Source organism: Castanea sativa, chromosome 5, assembly GCF_040712315.1.
Source record: "Castanea sativa cultivar Marrone di Chiusa Pesio chromosome 5, ASM4071231v1".
Taxonomy (NCBI): Eukaryota; Viridiplantae; Streptophyta; class Magnoliopsida; order Fagales; family Fagaceae; genus Castanea; species Castanea sativa.
In genome coordinates this window covers 73,156,931-73,161,818 of record NC_134017.1, presented here as the reverse complement: position 1 = coordinate 73,161,818, position 4,888 = coordinate 73,156,931, and the positions used below count along the sequence as shown (strand labels likewise).

Here is a 4,888-nt window from a genome sequence, read left to right as displayed (position 1 = left end):
TGAAATGTAATAGATCCCTAACAAATAAATTATTCTTCAGCAAGCTATATATGATCACAAGTTTGGAGTTTGAAGCCTATTACTTTTGTTTCTTTAAATAGTAAATGTCAGTATGATTAAGATGCTAAGTTGCCTCTCTGTCACACAAGGCAAAGGAAGCACGTACCTCCTTGAGTTGATAAACCAACCACGCTATGCTAATAAAAAATGTATTCCAGTCCACTGCACAATAGCACCACAAAGATTTAAAGGAAAAAGAAAAAAAGAAAAAGAAAAAAGTAATTGTCATACATGCGTAAATAATTAACTAGCTGCGCTATATAATAGATAGTGATACAACATGTTTGAACATTATATGTATATTAAATTATTACTATTCCATAGCATTGAACAAACATGTCATAAATTTTATTTCATCAGATACAAAATTTTAATTTGACATGCCAATAGGCATACTAGTGTCTCAAACTCTACAATTTACAATATACATTGGGATAACTTTTCAGCGGTCAATTTTCAAAATGAGAAATTTATCGATTAGATGTAATTCTGGTTGACTGATGATTCTTGTTGACTTTGTAAGCTGGCTTATTGAATTGATGTAATATCCTTGTTGTCATGCTACTTTTTGGTTTGAAAGAAGGGATGCTTAGTCCTAAAAAAACAAAATGGTCAGAGACAGCTGCTATCAGAGAAAGAGAGAGAGGACTTCATAATTCTCTCTCTCTCTCTCTAGCTCTTTTGGTAGGGTGAAACTAACAGAAACATGGATGCTGAAAAAATAGTCATGTCCTTGATTCTGATCGTTCTTTTGTTTCCATTTTGCACTTCCCTTAACACCTTCACACCAGACCAATCCATCAAGGATGGCCAATCTTTGATTTCCAAAGAAAATAATTTTGCCTTAGGCTTCTTCAGCCCCAGCAACTCCAGCTATTGGTATCTTGGTATCTGGTATGTTAAAGTGACAAAACAAACTGTTGTTTGGGTTGCGAACAGGAATGATCCTGTCAAAGATTCCTCTGGAGTTCTCTCCATCAACCAGTTTGGAAATCTTGTCCTCCATGACAGTTTTAACCGTCTTCTTTGGTCTACAAATGTTTCTTTCCAAGAGACAACCTCCTGTGTTGCTCAGCTTCAAGATTCAGGAAACCTGGTATTGATCCAGGGCAATAACAAATAGGTGTTATGGCAAAGCTTTGACTATCCTACAGACACTTTGCTTCCAAACATGAGGCTTGGGTTGAATCGGATAATTGGGCTAGACAGGTTCTTGACATCTTGGAAGTCAGAAGATGACCCCGGAACTGGGGACTACTTCTATAAGATGAATCCTACTGGCACTCCACAGGTCTCCTTGTATAAGGGTTCGACCCTTTATTGGCGGTCAGATCCATGGCCCTGGAAAACATCATCTTCAGCAGCAGCATCAGTCTCATCGCTTTTTTATAACGATTTTGTTAACAACAAAGATGAAGTATCTTACGCATACTTTTTGGACGTCCCCTCCATCATTTCTAGACTAGTGGTTGACAACTCTGGATTGCTCCAAAACCTTATGTGGAATGATGATGATCTTCAACGGAAGGAATCCTGGTCAGCACGTAAATACCGGTGTGACAACTATGGACACTGCGGTCCAAATAGTAAATGTGTTCTTGATTCAGAGGACAATTCTAATAAGTTCGACTGTACGTGTTTGCCAGGGTATGAACCCAAGTCACCAAAGGATTGGTATCTCAGAGATGGTTCTGGGGGGTGTGTAAGGAAGCAGCCGGGGTTTTCTATGTGTGGAAATGGAGAAGGGTTTGTGAAGTTGACACGTTTGAAGGGTCCAGATTCATTCAATGCAGCGTGGATGGACATGAGTATTAGTAGCTCAGAGTGCGAGAAGGCATGCTTGAGTAATTGTTCTTGCACAGCCAGCATGAATATTGATGGGAAGGGCACCCGCTGTTTGGCATGGTATGGTGAATTGATGGACATTTCAGAGAATACATTAGAACCGTGGGATCTAAATGTACGTGTGGACGCAACGGAGTTAGTTAGCCTTCTATTCCTGCTTGAATTTTTCATAAATTCTCATTTCTGCCTATTTTCATCTTTTGGATTGTGGATTCAATATTCATCGGTTTTCTTTTTCCCAGCTACTTACACTAGGAACTCCAAAGGTTTTCTTGGCCCCAAGGAGCGGAGGGCTGTTATAATTATATCTATTTTTGTGCCATTGTTTCTGGTGTCCTTGATAGTCTACATGTGGCTAACGAAGAGGAAAAAAAAAGGTAACAAATACACACACAGGAGTAATTAGATTTGTCCACCATGTGAGGTATATAAATGCTTAATTGCAAAATTATAGTGAGCAATTCCTATCAATATGTCGTAGGACAGTGAAGAGGAATTTGCAAAATCAATCATTATCTTTTATCGGCACCAAAGACTATTTGGAGGGGAATGAGCTTGAGGACAATAGTAGACATCCTGATTTATCGATTTTTTTTCTAAGTTGCATAGTTTCTGCCACTGACAATTTCTCTCCGTCCAACAAACTTGGGCAAGGCGGTTTTGGCTCTGTTTTTAAGGAACAGTTACAATTCATAATGACATTGTTGATATCTTGCCTATTTTTCTTTATTTCACATTCCAATTACGTGAGGGTCTGAATGAAGGTGGAAAGTTTCAAAAGTTAAGAAATAACTTATCGAAGTAGCAAATATAGGCATTGAACTCAATTGCTTAAAACTAATAGTTATGAGTAAGCTTATATTGGATCATGAATTCAGGGTCAATTACTTAATGGACAACAAATAGCAGCAAAAAGGCTATCCAAGAGTTCAGGGCAAGGAATAGAAGAATTTAAAAATGAAGTTACTTTGATTGCAAAACTTCAACATAGGAATCTTGTCAAAAATTTTGTCTGTTGCATTCAAGAGGAAGAAAAGATGCTAATTTATTAGTACATGCCCAACAAAAGTTTGGACTCCTTCATTTTTGGTATATTTTGCTAAAAGTCTATTTCCATTGTCTATTTTATTTTCTTTTATTTTATTATATATGTCCGAATAATTTATTTAAAGTACATAAAACTACATATTTCAACACTATTTAAATCACATTTTGAGCACATTGGTGGAAAATTTTGTTGTAGATCCTACAAGAAGTTCATTGCTAAATTGGAGGAAACGCTTTGAAATAATCGTTGGGATTGCTCGTGGAATTTTGTATCTTCATCAAGACTCAAGAGTAAGAATTATTCATAGGAATCTTAAAACCAGCAATATTCTACTAGATGGTGAGATGAACCCCAAAATTTTTGATTTTGGCACAGCTCGTATATTCAAAGGGAACCAGATTCAAGACAAGACAAACAGAGTTGTCGGAACATAGTAAGCAACTCACAAACACATTTGCTCACACATGTAAACTTGCACACTTATCACACATACAGAAAATAAAGGCCTATGTGAGCTTTAAGATGTTCTTTGATATCATTTACATGCAGTGGTTATATGTCACCAGAGTATGTTGTATTTGGAAAATTTTCAACAAAATCAGATGTCTTTAGTTTTGGTGTCATATTGTTGGAGATCGTAAGTGGCCAGAAGAACAACAGTTCATATCAGGAGCATACTTCCCTAACTTTGATCGGGCATGTAAGTAAGAAAAACCACCAATCTTTATCACTTGCATTTATAACACAACCCCTTATAAATAATGTTATGACCCATATAGGTCTAGGAACTATGGAGAAAAGATAAAGCCATGGATGTAGTTGATTCATTACTAAATGAGTCATTTGTTTCTCAAGAAGTCTTGAGATGCATTCAAGTTGGGCTCTTATGTGTGCAAGAAGATGCAATGGATCGACCAACAATGTTGGCAGTTCATCTCATGCTAAGTAGTGAAATAACTCTTTCTTCTCCAAAACAACCTGCTTTCATTTTCAGAAGAACTGACAATGATCTAGGATCAACCACAAGAGTGGGATCTCACTCTATAGACGCCGTGACAATAACTAAGCTTGAAGCTCGCTAAAGTTGAAGATTTGAGTTAGCTGTATCTTATTGCTTCTACATGGATTTATGGGACAAATTAACATTTTACTCTTTTTGTATTAAAGAACAATTATATAATTTCTTATTCTTTTTTCTCCCTTCTTTCTTTCCTTTTTGTACCAAGCAATTCAAAATTAAAATATAAATGCTGGTGAATACAGCCTACTTCAGTGGAATGTAGTCTCCTCTGACCTTTCAAGATCTATAACTGGAGTGCAAGCCTCATATACTAATAAGTGAAAGGTATTGCAGAATTATGTAACCTACAGACAAATTTCTGAGCTCCATACAATAATTCAGAGCCAAACATAAGAATTTTAAAGGAAAGATAAAAGCCAAACGTGCAGTCTTCGATGGATATTAAACATCATCTTCATAATCAATCGATGGGAATGTGTTTGCTGTTTATCCTCACATGTTAAAAGCTAATCTAATCACCTACAACGCTTGCATATTTTGACTCAAAATTTCTTTAAGTTTGAATTTTATATTAGGTCATGGCAAGGGGCACACTAAAGATCACTCCACAAAGGGTGGACAAACCAACAGCTAACCGTATCCCACCCTATCAATTCATATATATATATATATATATATATTCAACCACTTTAATACCATTTCCTTGACCAAACTGAAATAGCATTTGGTACAAAATTGACTTAATTGCTTTATATATTAGAAAAACCTGAATTAACCCTACTTAACCATAGACTAACATAAAGTTAATTTTTCTATCACCACATGTACTTACAATTGGTTTGGACCTCTTGAACCATAATATGTCAAACAAGTGTGATCAAACAAGCTTAAGTTTATGTCCAGTGCACTGATGC

At 36.2% G+C, this 4,888-nt stretch overlaps 1 pseudogene; it reads left to right on the top strand.

Moving 5' to 3' along the window:
- Window positions 1-700: 700 nt before the first annotated feature.
- LOC142636849 (G-type lectin S-receptor-like serine/threonine-protein kinase RKS1) lies at window positions 701-4,351 on the top strand (annotated as a pseudogene).
- The last annotated feature ends 537 nt before the right edge of the window (window positions 4,352-4,888 follow it).